This window comes from Pinus tabuliformis, chromosome 8 (genome assembly GCF_031772625.1).
Source record: "Pinus tabuliformis cultivar Carrire ecotype Pingquan chromosome 8, CPIR1, whole genome shotgun sequence".
NCBI classification, from domain to species: Eukaryota; Viridiplantae; Streptophyta; class Pinopsida; order Pinales; family Pinaceae; genus Pinus; species Pinus tabuliformis.
Genome location: NC_142294.1, coordinates 1,135,363,538 through 1,135,379,647, shown reverse-complemented (window position 1 = coordinate 1,135,379,647; position 16,110 = coordinate 1,135,363,538).

Genomic DNA, 16,110 nt, shown 5'->3' with positions numbered 1-16,110 from the left:
TGGGTTAGGTTGTGTGGTGGCTGTTAGTCTCTCAGGAAAGGGTGGAATAGGCTTTGGTTCACTCTCCTGATGGTCTTCCTCATCCTCTGGGGGAGGAGGTTGGCGATCTGGTAGAGTCTTTCCAGATCGAAGATTGATCTCCTGGATCTCCACAGCATAGGTAGGGCATGAGGTTTCCCCACTGTATACCTGCTGGGCCTGACTATTGTTGGGGTTCAGGTTCGGTTGAGTAGGCATTTGAGGTTGCCTTGGAGGAGCAGGAGGTAATGGTTGTGGTTGAACTGGTGGTGGAGGCAAAATGGCGGGAGGAGTGTTGTATTGGGGCCTCCACCCCGACTGAGGTGCATTCCATTGAGGCTGTGGCTGGGTATGTGAGTGATATGGATGAGAAGTAGGTTGAGTGGGGTACTGAGGTGGATAGGACCATGGAGGAGGCATGGACCAAGAAGGATGAGCAGGGGGACCCAAAGAAGGCATGGGAGTCGACTGGTTGGGGTTGTAATAAGCTTGAGATGCCCCTTGCATCCCCTGCTGATAAGGTCTAGATCCTTGTGGCCTCCTTTGGTTGAGATAATAGAGAGGCTCTGTGGGAGCTTCGGTCCCTTGGTACATGGCTTTAAACCCAGGTAAGGCTGGACACTGATTTGTGGGATGGTCCTCCTCACAAACGAAACACACTTCAACCGAATGCAATGGACATTCGTTCTTAGGGTGCCTCCTTGTGCACCTAGGACAGAAGACAGCCAAGGCTCTCTCAGCTTCTTCTTTCTTCTGCTGGATCCTAAATGTGTCCAGCTGCATGGCAATGGTCTGTCTCACCTCACTCTTAAGATCTTCTAATTGGTTTGTAAACTCATGTTTGGAGAAAGGGACACCAGTGGAGAGGAGATTTCCTATACCTCGTTTCCTAGCTGCCCTGGAATGATTTCTAAACACAGTCTTGATGTCCTCGTAAGGCAGTTGGTAAATGTCCCCCCCAGCTAACATGTGAAGGGTGTCTAGGAGATCTTCAGGGACTCCTCGGAGTAGAACCAACTTGAGGGATTCAGGGTCAAGTGTGCACCTGGCCCGCTTATAGCTAAGTTGGAACCTCTCCTCATAATCCTCTAAAGACTCATCATTCCCCATGGTCATCCGAAAGATCTCTCCCTTGGTTTCCTTAGACCTACAGTAATCCCTATACTTGGTATTGAAGGCTTGCTGCATCTGAGCCCAAGTAGCGATACTATTCCCAGGTAATCCCATGAACCAGCGTAGTGCTGCATCCTTAAGAGTGGAAGGGAAAAGCTTCAGCTTTTGCTCATCTTCAGTATAGTCATAGGTTCTACAAAGGACAACAAACTCAAACAAGAAGGTATCAGGATCATCAGTGGTCAGTCCATGGAAGTGAGGCAAGGCGGAGGGGCTAATGTTCTTCATTTTCATCTCTCCATTGGTCTCTCGGATGGGGAAAGCTCCTTCTATTCTATCTTCTCTTCTATTATCATCCATGGCTTCAGATGGAGTGGTCTCTAACTCTTCTTCTACTATAGGGTCTTTGGATATCTCAGGTTGTTCACCTATAGGTTCCTCTGGGTCACTGTCACCAAAGAAGAGAGAAGGGTGACTCAGTGATGTGGTGGGGGTGTTTGGTAGGAATTTTCCTGATCTATCTCGGTTCCTACGAGGCATGAAATGGAAAAGACTTTCTTTTTCTTTTTGCTTTTTCTTTGGTACCTGCAAAACTGAAACAGAGTGATCTACAACTAACTATATTGCTCAAATGAAATTGCGGAATTGGAAAGCTAATCTAGGAGAGCAAGAAATATTAATCTAGGAAAGTAGGAAATGATAATCTATGAAAGCAGGAAATGCTAATCTATGAAAGCAGGAAATGCTAATCTATGAAAGCAGGAAATGCTAATCTATGAAAGCAAGAAATACTAAGCTAGGAAAGCAAGAAATACTAAGCTACTTTTGCAGAATGGAAATGAAATAAACTACTGAGCAGAAGTAAGAGTTCGAAAGTAGAAGAAAAGCGACAATTACCAATACTCTGACGCTTCCCTGGCAATGGCGCCAAAAAGATGGTGAGCTCCAGTATTGTAGCAATAATACTACAACTCCTGGGGCTTCCTGTCTCTCATTTTATCAACCCGGTAGTTCGTACAAACTTGGAAGCGACGGTGCTATATGCACAAGTACTAGCTCTTGTCGCAGCTGTCACTTGGTCAGCTGGCACAAGTCCGCTAGGGCTCAAGCCAACTTCTATAGGCTCTCAGAAGAAGCTTGCTAATTGATGGACGAAAGCTATTCTCAAAGGAAAGCTACTCTACTTGACAAAATGGACTGAAAGCAAATCAAAGCATGTAAACCTAGGAAACCCTAATTTAACTAGTCTAACCTCTATAATACAAAGAATGTGAATGAAACCTCTACCAATGCTGTTGTTACCTCTAATAAGTGGAAATGCATGGATCTAAGCTACTTGCATCATAAAAGACATGTTTTTGTATTTTTCCTTTAAGTGGATGGAATGATTGTGATTTTGTGCTAACTAGGGTTTGGTTGTGCAGATGGGATGGAGAAGGAAGGAAAGCGTGGGACAGGTTGGGGAGGCTAGGAGAGGTCCCTAGGGATCCTTAGCATCCATCCACAGAGGTTCCTCGCATTCAGAAGCTCAGCAACCGAGTGAGTGGCCTCCTACAAGATGTCTGCAGGGGATCCTACAGGATACGCAGAGATTTCTACAGGATGTCTACAAATTGCTACAAGATGACCTACCGTGAGTGTTTGAAGTGATGGAGGAGTGATGGAATGGTAGGGGGAGATGTGTAAGGTAGGAATAAGGCTGGTGATGGCTCAGAAGTGGAAGAATAGGATAGGGAGTGAGTGTAGGGAGTAGGTTGGAAGATAGAGGACTAGGTCAACAAAAAGGGCTAGAGAATGAAGCTATGTGAGGAGTGAAAGACTTTGGGAGATAACAGAGCGGAGCAGGGGTCAAAGATGTGTTTGCATGCGTGATCAAGATGGAGAATGAGGTAATGGAACGAGAGAGAGCAGTGTAAATGAAACAAATGCTTATGACTGTCACCAAACCGAAAATGCATTAACCTAAACTACCTGTGCGTATAAATTCAATGAACAGCAATCCAAAACGCGAAGGAGAATGTGCATGAAGTTGTGATGAAGGTGTGTGGTGCAGGTGTGAATCATGTGGAAGCATCTAACATAACCGTGACTGTGTTGCAACAATCATCAAGTAAAGAAATGCGTATTTTTGGTGGTTAGTTATGGACTGCACCCCAATCCCAAATGAGATGGCAGTGAGCCTTAACAACCTTTTTGCTGGAGCTCCAATAGATTATATCTATCCTCTGCTAACCTAAGCAACTGGAAACAAATTTACCATAAGCAAATCCTATCTAAACTCATGAAAAAGACTAATTCAACAACCTATAATTCAAATTGCATGTGAAAATGAAAACTCAGAGTGCTGAAACGAAATGCAAACAACACTACAGCAGAGGGGATCTATGGCTGTCAGGTTGGGCCCTAACCTGACAGCTATAGTCTCCTTAAGAAAACTCAGAACTAGATCAGAATCTGCCTTCTTTGTTCATAATCTGATGTTATGCCAAAACTGGCTTACAACAAGAACTAACACCGAGCTGTGCTAAAAAATTACAATAGTGTTGTGGGGGAAAGTATCCAAATCGGAATGACCCTAACCCACTCTAAGGGTGACAGTTCCTTAGCAACAGCTGAAAGAAAAGCTATCTAAAGTTTCTTCTTTATGACATGCAAGAGATAGAAGGAAGAGATCCACTTACCGATGTCTTGCGCAAATGGTCGATCCAATCTCCTTCGTTTGCCGCTTGCTCCCAGATCCAAGTCTTTTCACGGGCCCAGCTACACGAGATCCTGCGAATAAGACAAGAAAAGGAAACTACAAGAGGCATGCATTCATAATCGATTCAAGGATTAGCATAAATCAAAGACGCAAGTAAGACAATACACCATTGAAACACATGTGAATAGAAGAACCTCAAATGCTTTATTAATATATGGAAGTAAGGTTCAGGCGGTCATACAACCATGAGAGGTCCAATCCAGCATCACCTTCCCGACAGAGAGAAATCTCTTCTTCACCTCCCTCAAGCAATCACCCAATACTCACAACTGTAAACCAACAGCAATTCTTTGCACAAAATTCCGGCCTCTAGATCCCATGGGATGAGATCCTTATATAGAGTTTTGGAGTGAAGATAAGTCAGCTTGATGTGTGACTTGTTGTCCTCTTCAACTCCAGTTGTTCTTCAGTTCTTCACTCGGAGTTTCTGTCTTCCACTTGGAGTCTTAGAAGCTCTTAACTCATCATTAGGCGAATCTTATCATCAGGTGTCTTTTTAGAAGCTTCCTGGGCACTGGCACTTTGAGAAAAACATTCCTCCACATGTCCAAGTACGCCCAACGCAGGTAGCCTTTGTTCTACTTGCTATGCAACGCAGGTAGCCTTTGTTGTACCTACTATGCAGCGCAGATGCCTAGTGGAGCAGCTGCAATGACCCAAAACTGACCTGTTTTTGAGTGTTTTTCAGTGGAGAACTGATTTGCAGTGCTGTGGTTTGCTGACCTTGTTCCTCTAAGGGTAAGAACAACTTGTTTAGGGACTTTGGATCCCTTAGATTATTGACATTTCATGCTCTATGCTGTAAGGCACAAAAATGTCTATAACAGTTGCCCCCTAAAGTATGAGGTCGTTTATCGGGTGAAATGCTTTATTAGGAGGATCCGAAGTTCATTCAATCTCTGGGAGGTGACCTGTAACAAAATACAATACAATACATTATCTTTTCATACTTTCTTTTCATGATCTAGCTGATGCGGGCATTTCCCATGATCAACTTTATAAATACATTTGTCGTACATAAACAGACGATCGTCTGATAAGAGACGGATAATTCTCTGCTTTTAATTATCATCCTTTTAGTACGATGCTCATCTGCTGCACATGTCTATGTTTTTATCTCCTGAATATATATCGCAGCCCGGATGGATGAAACTAGATCCGGGGTCTTCAAACTTGTTCGATCTTCACTCTAGTACAAGTCGATCCATGTGAGAATTTCTTGAAGTCGAACATGGAAAGACATCGCTTGATTACAAGTCAATAGTGTAAATTGTTAACAAGCGCGAGAGGAATCACCGATAATGATGATGACCCTCAAGGTACTGCAGCACAATTCACGTGGTGTGAATATAGGATCTGACGTCGAACACCACGCAAAGTCTCTCGGTCGAAGGTCATTAATGTATACCTATCGCCGGAAGTGAGAAACTTGCCATTGAGGCATGCAAGCTTCAAAGTACTGAGGGGGTGTTCCTAGATCAACTTCTTGGATAATGAGCTGATGTCGACAAGAAGTGATCCGTCAAAGGAGGGCCTTAATGAATCCCACATCAGTGACACGGAACGGAGCTAGTGATGATGGTGAAAACGATCTGTGAAATATGATTCAGGGTGGCGGTCATGGAAGGATGAAAGGTGATGTATGGTAGTGGATGGGACCCGGTTGACACTTTCTGAATGACATCTCTTGAACATATAACGACACTGATGTGATGGATCGGTAGCATTACCCCATGTATGGATGGTATGGCGAGACCATGCTGAAGGGACCGGTGAATGATAATAACCCAACCCGATATTTACGAAGGCCAAAAGTGTCATGTTCAAGAGCGACTTGCTACCATTAAGCTTTGAGGTTCTTCCCAATTTTTCCCCAGTCATTTCTGACCAGTACCTCTTTATTTTTGTCAAGCTTGAGGAGGATAACATATGCTTGATCTATAACCTGCCCTTCGGGCAAGCCCATCGCTATGTTTTAACGAGCCTAGCGATAGGGAAACTCGTTCTTGTCTAAAGACAAGTTTGTCGCTATCTAACATTTTTAACGAGCCCAGCGACAAAGACAACTCGGTCCTTTTCATTTTTAGAGAGTCTGAAAAGGGTACATAAAGTAGACTCCAGGGGTCCTTTTTCGTCATCTAATCCCTTAAGTCCGAAAAAGTATAAAACAATACAGAAGGGATGAATGTTCGATATCTTTATCGAGTCGAACCAGACAAGCGCTCGATCTTTTTGTGCAATAATCCCTCAGGTCCAAAAAGATTAGAATCTAGAGGAGGGATAGCTCTTCCGGTCCTTTTAACGAGCTGGAAGGCCAAAACTCGGCAAACTTTTCATTTTTTACGAGTCAGTGAAAAGAGCTCAAAGAAGACTCGTATTTTGAGGAACGAGTGATAAACAGGGATAGCAGCAGATTCCAGGTACAGGTTGGAATTTTCCAATCACGGCAGTATTACAAGGATGGCTAAATGGGATCACTCTTCGCAGCTGTGCCTCAAAATAGGTAAACAATCAAGTGGATGTGAATGATCGGCGAAAGGAAAAGTGGAGGTGACGGTGCACAAACACGACCAAGGCTTTTATGGCTAATGAATTTACGGTCTCAAATGGTTATTTACCGGTTCATTTTTTCTGAATGAGCTTGAACACTGGGGGGAAGCCTGCTCACATGTGTGTTTATTTTTTAACGAGCATGAACTCTTGCGAAAACTTCTCGGTTTTGCGTTTATTTTTTAACGAGCATGAACTTTGCCAAAACTGCTCGTTTTTACCAGTCATAAAGTAGTAAGGTCTCATGGAAGACTCCTATTTTTTAAAGAGCTTCATCTTCCTGCGCTTTGCCCCATACCCTCTTTTTATGCAAGCTGGGTATCAGCTAATCCTACGAGTCTAACGGGTTAGACCTACAGGTTTAAAGGGAGGACCTAAAAAACTAAAAAGAAAATAGCCGCCCGTGCTTGCATTCCAAGAGGTTTGCATGCCCCCAGGTATAAAGTATAATTTCAAGGTTGCCCCTCCTCTCCTCCACTTCTGTTTTTCTTTGCGTGTTCTCATCTACTTGTCGTCTTGTCAGTCCTAATGTTAACGATACTTGTCTTCTCGTTATTTTTAGCGGGTCTTACGCGGTACTTGTCTTCTCGTCAGCCCAGTTTTTAACTGATCTTTGCGACAAGAGAAGAACACTTCTCAATAGACAAAACATTGGTGGGTTTGAGGGAGGCTTACCTCTTTCAGGTTACCCAAAGATTGGTTTTATTTGCTGGCGCAAAGGAAACTCTTTCTTCGGCGATGTCTATCATTAGGATACACAAATATGGTTACAATTTGTTGCAGCAATAGAATCTCTTTCTTTGGAGGCTGCCCCTACTTATCCTCTAAAACATTTGTTTTAATGGGTGAGGCTTGCCTTTTATCCAAAGATGGTTACTACTTGCTGCCGCAAACGGATCCCCTTCTTTGGCAGAGCCTACTTATTTAGACAAAGGTGAGTAACGGGCCCCCGTCCTCCCACATAACTTTAACAAAAGAATCTTATTCTAGAACAACCCCAATCCCAATTACCCCTTCTGAGAGCCCATCTCTCTCTTTGCCTTCTTGTCCTTCTTCTCCATGAAGATGGCATAGAGGAAGATTCTCAAAGATGAAGGGGGGGATGGGGTACGGACTAGTCATATTCTCCCGCGGAAATTCTACTTTACACCCAAGGTTTTTTCTGCCTCCAGAGCAGACCAGGACGCATGCCCCCTAGGTTCCGGCCTTCCTTTCCCGAATCACTCGCGCTCACCAGGAAGAAGCACCGGAGGTAGAGACCTTTCTCGATCAAATAGACCATTCAGGATAGGTATGTGACTATTTGTGATGCATGATCCCGGAAATGAAAGTTGGTCTACGAGCTTGACCATTCTTCCTTCGTATGGAAAACACATTATTCGAAAGAGTGAGGAGACTATTGCTTCCATGCAATATATGTAGTCCCGTCCAAGGAGTAGGTTATAATCCAAGGGTCCTTGGACGACCATCAAATTCATCTTGACGACCTTCCCTTTCAAGGTAATAGGCACATTAGGTAGAATCCCTAATGGTCGACTGGTTCCCCTGTCAAAACCCGAGAGACGCCTTGTCTCGGGCAAAAGCGCCGGGCCACCCAGTGCTTTCCAAGCAATAGAGGACAGGTTACTCACAGACGCCCCTTCATCAATGATAGTTCCAGCCATCACCATTTTGTATATTTGGACTATAATTCTAAATGGTATACTGGCTGGTAACCGGGGTCTGCCTAGTTGGTTCCAATCAAAGGACACAACTAGGTTGCTTGGTGGTGGGACCGAATATACGGCCGGATATCATCCTGACGATGCTCCTTCCTGCGATAAAGGAGCGGGTGCTTTGCCCAGATGCTCATCAGAATCGGAGTTGACGAAAAGAATATGGACGGTGTCATCCTTATTCTCTTCGGCGGGGGTGTCAACTGAAGATGAATCCTCAGTGACTGTGGTGTTTGAAGATGAAACTTCTGAAGGGAGAACCGGGTCAACTGCCGTTTCGACCTTTGGACTTTCGTCTGGTTCGGATTCAGTAGGTTCACTTTCAGTGACTGACACTTCAGCTGGCCCTCTGAGCAAGACAACTGTATTTTCGACCAACGAAGGACCTTGCGCGAGTTTTTGATATCCAGGAGGAAGTAGCACCGGTGCCACCGGTTGATCTTCCAAAACTCTCTTTGCCTCGTCTAAAAAGGGACAACAACGAAGGGTGTGATCGCCTTCACACAGTTCGCAGGGGAATCTCATCTCTCTTCGTCGTCTGCGACCTTCACTTTCGTTGGTCGACGGTAAGCATTCAACCTGGTTGTCAGAGGTTGACGCTTCCGAATCGTGCAAACGAGGGGACCAGTCCCTTAGTATCCGGGGAATACTGGGACAATCACGGTGGAGGTGGTCTCCTCTACATATGACACATGGCGATTTGGGCCCGGTCCATGTTGTGTGTGGGTTTTCGTTAGATGCCTTTTGCTTGCCCCCAGGCGCCTTTGGCTCCTTTTGCTTCTTTTCTTTCTTCTTCTTTTCCTTCTTCTTTTCTATGGGAGCTCCGCTTTTGGCGGCTTGACCTTTCGAAGAAGAAGGATCGGAGGAAGGCTCATAAGAAGTGGAAGGCTGGAGGGTAGCTCTAGACTGGTCTAACTGTTGAATTGACTGTTCAGGAACCGTGGTGGTCTGAACTACAGCGGTCGAGAATAGCCAAACTGGCAGGCCAATTGTCAATCCTGGAAGCGACAATGTGGCCATGTGGGGCGCACCAACTTCTCCCCAAGAGGAGAAAGGGCTAGGGGTCCCATGCTGTGGAATCCCTTGGTTGGTGTGTTCCATGTTCTCAACCTTAAGATCAACGTAGGAATAAGGGGTGATTATGTTCTGTTTAGAATGAATTTTATATGACGACGCTTTTTAAGACACAACTTGCTTTTCATGTTTTAAGAGTCGAGAAAAAGCTAAAGATTACTCTAGTCTCCTTCGATGTATTAACGAGCCCGAAGTGACAAATTCTCGGATGGACTTTTTCAGTTATAGAGTTTGAAAAAGGCCAAAAGAAACTACTCTAGAGTTCTAGGCAAGGGTGTGCCAAACCTTTCGCGAAACCACAGAATACGTTTTACGGTACGAGTGGTCGATCTTCGTGAATGCTGTGTTCACTGCATCGCGATCAGTAGGGCGGTCGACACGGCTTCCTATGGATAAAGGCTTTGTTCCTATAGGGGTCCCCCAATATACGCGACGGTACGCGGGGGCACAAGTCCGTATTAGTGCTATCGTCCCTCAGGAGGAATCACCCACCTTCGTAGAGATCAACAGTCACTATGTTTAACGACGTCGGTTCACGTCTCTACCTAGACCTCTACTGTGTTTCGTTATGTTTCAAAGCGTTGTTAGATAAATTCAGTTCTTTTTAGGTTGATCTTGCTTAGCAGTTTGCCTTTACGGGTCACCACGTGATGTATGATACAACTCCTAAATGCAGTCTAAGAATGATAAGCAAGCTTTTTCAATTCTTTCAACTTATGAAAACCTTAACTACTGAAGGAAAAGAAAGACATCATCTTTTCAAACAGATCATAGAGCACACATTGATGCACTTTTCCTAAATCGACATGCAAACTGTCAAAATGCACATGCACAATGCAAGTATTTCTTTTCTTCTTCCTTAATGTTGATGTATTACAAAAACAAAGCTGTTGTATAATTTCGAATTCAATTTCAAGTGAAAGAAAACAAGTTTTTGTCCAACAATCAAAAGAACACCTTAAGATTCACTCGTTTCAACACAAGAAATACTGAAATTCGAACCATATAACGAAAGCAAATGCTCAAGCAGCTATGAACAACAATAAACTAACTCTTAGAATCACAACGACACTTTCTCACAGGTCTAGATTCAAGAGGTCATAGCAAGACTAGTTCACTTTCGCTATGGGAAACTGTGAATGACAGCAAGAAATACAATCAGAACAATCACGGTTTCTTCATACAACTGAGGCAGAATGAAGGCAAAGAGAAGTGGTTTCAGCTGGGTATACAGGTTGACAACAGGCTGCAAAAACAATACTGAAAACTGGGCAACAGACAGTGGGGAATCCCAGTTGGACAAGGCAAAACTGGATCAGCGCAGGTGCTGCACTGTCGATCTGAGATGCAGCGCAGGTAGCCCCTTCGGGACCTGCGTTGCAGTGCAGGTAGCCTTTGTGGCAGCTGCATTGATGAGCCAAGTCACGTCTCTCTCAGATTCCGGGTCACAGTTTGCTAAAAAATGAGCGGTTTTTGGCCAAATCAGAGGCCGTCAGTCAAGTATACACTAGAGGATGATTAAAGGAAGATGAACACTATCACAAAGAGCTAAAAAGAGTCCTTGTGGATCTGCTCTTCAAATCATAAACAGGCCCAGCACTGGGCTAGAGTAGCTGCCCTCTACTTTGCATTCGAAAGACTCGAATGCGGTTCGATTCGGTACTCTCTTTGTTCAAGAAATGAGTAGCAAGAAACACAAGCTACCAACAAGACACGCTCCCCAGCGGAGTCGCCAGTCTATTGTGGGGGAAAGTATCCAACTCGGAATGACCCTAACCCACTCTAAGGGTGACAGTTCCTTAGCAACAGCTGAAAGAAAAGCTATCTAAAGTTTCTTCTTTATGACATGCAAGAGATAGAAGGAAGAGATCCACTTACCGATGTCTTGCGCAAATGGTCGATCCAATCTCCTTCGTTTGCCGCTTGCTCCCAGATCCAAGTCTTTTCACGGGCCCAGCTACACGAGATCCTGCGAATAAGACAAGAAAAGGAAACTACAAGAGGCATGCATTCATAATCGAATCAAGGATTAGCATAAATCAAAGACGCAAGTAAGACAATACACCATTGAAACACATGCGAATAGAAGAACCTCAAATGCTTTATTAATATATGGAAGTAAGGTTCAGGCGGTCATACAACCATGAGAGGTCCAATCCAGCATCACCTTCCCGACGGAGAGAAATCTCTTCTTCACCTCCCTCAAGCAATCACCCAATACTCACAACTGTAAACCAACAGCAATTCTTTGCACAAAATTCCGGCCTCTAGATCCCATGGGATGAGATACTTATATAGAGTTTTGGAGTGAAGATAAGTCAGCTTGATGTGTGACTTGTTGTCCTCTTCAACTCCAGTTGTTCTTCAGTTCTTCACTCGGAGTTTCTGTCTTCCACTTGGAGTCTTAGAAGCTCTTAACTCATCATTAGGCGAATCTTATCATCAAGTGTCTTTTTAGAAGCTTCCTGGACACTGGCACTTTGAGAAAAAGATTCCTCCACATGTCCAAGTACGCCCAACGCAGGTAGCCTTTGTTCTACTTGCTATGCAACGCAGGTAGCCTTTCTTGTACCTGCTATGCAGCGCAGATGCCTAGTGGAGCAGCGGCAATGACCCAAAACTGACCTGTTTTTGAGTGTTTTTCAGTGGAGAACTGATTTGCAGTGCTGTGGTTTGCTGACCTTGTTCCTCTAAGGGTAAGAACAACTTGTTTAGGGACTTTGGATCCCTTAGATTATTGACATTTCATGCTCTATGCTGTAAGGCACAAAAATGTCTATAACAGTTGCCCCCTAAAGTATGAGGTCGTTTATCGGGTGAAATGCTTTATTAGGAGGATCCGAAGTTCATTCAATCTCCGGGAGGTGACCTGTAACAAAATACAATGCAATACATTATCTTTTCATACTTTCTTTTCATGATCTAGCTGATGCGGGCATTTCCCATGATCAGCTTTATAAATACATTTGTCGTACATAAACAGACGATCGTCTGATAAGAGACGGATAATTCTCTGCTTTTAATTATCATCCTTTTAGTAGGATGCTCATCTGCTGCACATGTCTATGTTTTTATCTCCTGAATATATATCGTAGCCCGGATGGATGAAACTAGATCCGGGGTCTTCAAACTTGTTCGATCTTCACTCTAGTACAAGTCGATCCATGTGAGAATTTCTTGAAGTCGAACATGGAAAGACATCGCTTGATTACCAGTCAATAATGTAAACTGTTAACAAGCGCGAGAGGAATCATCGATAATGATGATGAACCTCAAGGTACTGCAGCACAATTCACGTGGTGTGAATATAGGATCTGACATCGAACACCACGCAAAGTCTCCCGGTCGAAGGTCATTAATGTATACCTATCGCCGGAAGTGAGAAACTTGCCATTGAGGCATGCAAGCTTCAAAGTACTGAGGGGGTGTTCCTAGATCAAATTCTTGGATAATGACCTGATGTCGACAAGAAGTGATCCGTCAAAGGAGGGCCTTAATGAATCCCACATCAGTGACACGGAACGGAGCTAGTGATGATGGTGAAAACGATCTGTGAAATATGATTCAGGGTGGCGGTCATGGAAGGATGAAAGATGATGTATGGTAGTGGATGGGACCCGGTTGACACTTTCTGAATGACATCTCTTGAACATATAACGACACTGATGTGATGGATCGGTAGCATTACCCCATGTATGGATGGTATGGCGAGACCATGGTGAAGGGACCTGTGAATGATAATAACCCAACCCGATATTTACGGAGGCCAAAAGTGTCATGTTCAAGAGCGACTTGCTACCATTAATCTTTGAGGTTCTTCCCAATTTTTCCCCAGTCATTTCTGACCAGTACCTCTTTATGTTTTTCAAGCTTGAGGAGGATAACATATGCTTGATCGATAACCTGCCCTTCGGGCAAGCCCATCGCTATGTTTTAACGAGCCTAGCGATAGGGAAACTCGTTCTTGTCTAAAGACAAGTTTGTCGCTATCTAACATTTTTAACGAGCCCAGCGACAAAGACAACTCGGTCCTTTTCATTTTTAGAGAGTCTGAAAAGGGTACATAAAGTAGACTCCAGGGGTCCTTTTTCGTCATCTAATCCCTTAAGTCCGAAAAAGTATAAAACAATACAAAAGGGATGAATGTTCGATATCTTTATCGAGCCGAACCAGACAAGCGCTCGATCTTTTTGTGCAATAATCCCTCAGGTCCAAAAAGATTAAAATCTAGAGGAGGGATAGCTCTTCCGGTCCTTTTAACGAGCTGGATGGCCAAAACTCGGCAAACTTTTCATTTTTTACGAGTCAGTGAAAAGAGCTCAAAGAAGACTCGTATTTTGAGGAACGAGTGATAAACAGGGATAGCAGCAGATTCCAGGTACAGGTTGGAATTTTCCAATCACGGCAGTATTACAAGGATGGCTAAATGGGATCACTCTTCGCAACTGTGCCTCAAAATAGGTAAACAATCAAGTGGATGTGAATGATCGGCGAAAGGAAAAGTGGAGGTGACGGTGCACAAACACGACCAAGGCTTTTATGGCTAATGAATTTACGGTCTCAAATGGTTATTTACCGGTTCATTTTTTCTGAATGAGCTTGAACACTGGGGGGAAGCCTGCTCACATGTGTGTTTATTTTTTAACGAGCATGAACTCTTGCGAAAACTTCTCGGTTTTGCGTTTATTTTTTAACGAGCATGAACTTTGCCAAAACTGCTCGTTTTTACCAGTCATAAAGTAGTAAGGTCTCATGGAAGACTCCTATTTTTTAAAGAGCTTCATCTTCCTGCGCTTTGCCCCATACCCTCTTTTTATGCAAGCTGGGTATCAGCTAATCCTACGAGTCTAATGGGTTAGACCTACAGGTTTAAAGGGAGGACCTAAAAAACTAAAAACAAAATAGCCGCCCGTGCTTGCATTCCAAGAGGTTTGCATGCCCCCAGGTATAAAGTATAATTTCAAGGTTGCCCCTCCTCTCCTCCACTTCTGTTTTTCTTTGGGTGTTCTCATCTACTTGTCGTCTTGTCAGTCCTAATGTTAACGATACTTGTCTTCTCGTTATTTTTAGCGGGTCTTACGCGGTACTTGTCTTCTCGTCAGCCCAGTTTTTAACTGATCTTTGCGACAAGAGAAGAACACTTCTCAATAGACAAAACATTGGTGGGTTTGAGGGAGGCTTACCTCTTTCAGGTTACCCAAAGATTGGTTTTATTTGCTGGCGCAAAGGAAACTCTTTCTTCGGCGATGTCTATCATTAGGATACACAAATATGGTTACAATTTGTTGCAGCAATAGAATCTCTTTCTTTGGAGGCTGCCCCTACTTATCCTCTAAAACATTTGTTTTAATGGGTGAGGCTTGCCTTTTATCCAAAGATGGTTACTACCTGCTGCCGCAAACGGATCCCCTTCTTTGGCAGAGCCTACTTATTTAGACAAAGGTGAGTAACGGGCCCCCGTCCTCCCACATAACTTTAACAAAAGAATCTTATTCTAGAACAACCCCAATCCCAATTACCCCTTCTGAGAGCCCATCTCTCTCTTTGCCTTCTTGTCCTTCTTCTCCATGAAGATGGCTTAGAGGAAGATTCTCAAAGATGAAGGGGGGGATGGGGTACGGACTAGTCATATTCTCCCGCGGAAATTCTACTTTACACCCAAGGTTTTTTCTGCCTCCAGAGCAGACCAGGACGCATGCCCCCTAGGTTCCGGCCTTCCTTTCCCGAATCACTCGCGCTCATCAGGAAGAAGCACCGGAGGTAGAGACCTTTCTCGATCAAATAGACCATTCAGGATAGGTATGTGACTATTTGTGATGCATGATCCCGGAAATGAAAGTTGGTCTACGAGCTTGACCATTCTTCCTTCGTATGGAAAACACATTATTCGAAAGAGTGAGGAGACTATTGCTTCCATGCAATATATGTAGTCCCGTCCAAGGAGTAGGTTATAATCCAAGGGTCCTTGGACGACCATCAAATTCATCTTGACGACCTTCCCTTTCAAGGTAATAGGCACATTAGGTAGAATCCCTAATGGTCGACTGGTTCCCCTGTCAAAACCCGAGAGACGCCTTGTCTCGGGCAAAAGCGCCGGGCCACCCAGTGCTTTCCAAGCAATAGAGGACAGGATACTCACAGACGCCCCTTCATCAATGATAGTTCCAGCCATCACCATTTTGTATATTTGGACTATAATTCTAAATGGTATACTGGCTGGTAACCGGGGTCTGCCTAGTTGGTTCCAATCAAAGGACACAACTAGGTTGCTTGGTGGTGGGACCGAATATACGGCCGGATATCATCCTGACGATGCTCCTTCCTGCGATAAAGGAGTGGGCGCTTTGCCCAGATGCTCATCAGAATCGGAGTTGACGAAAAGAATATGGACGGTGTCATCCTTATTCTCTTCGGCGGGGGTGTCAACTGAAGATGAATCCTCAGTGACTGTGGTGTTTGAAGATGAAACTTCTGAAGGGAGAACCGGGTCAACTGCCGTTTCGACCTTTGGACTTTCGTCTGGTTCGGATTCAGTAGGTTCACTTTCAGTGACTGACACTTCAGCTGGCCCTCTGAGCAAGACAGCTGTATTTTCGACCAACGAAGGACCTCGCGCGAGTTTTTGATATCCAGGAGGAAGTAGCACCGGTGCCACCGGTTGATCTTCCAAAACTCTCTTTGCCTCGTCTAAAAAGGGACAACAACGAAGGGTGTGATCGCCTTCACACAGTTCGCAGGGGAATCTCATCTCTCTTCGTCGTCTGCGACCTTCACTTTCGTTGGTCGACGGTAAGCATTCAACCTGGTTGTCAGAGGTTGACGCTTCCGAATCGTGCAAACGAGGGGACCAGTCCCTTAGTATCCGGGGAATACTGGGAC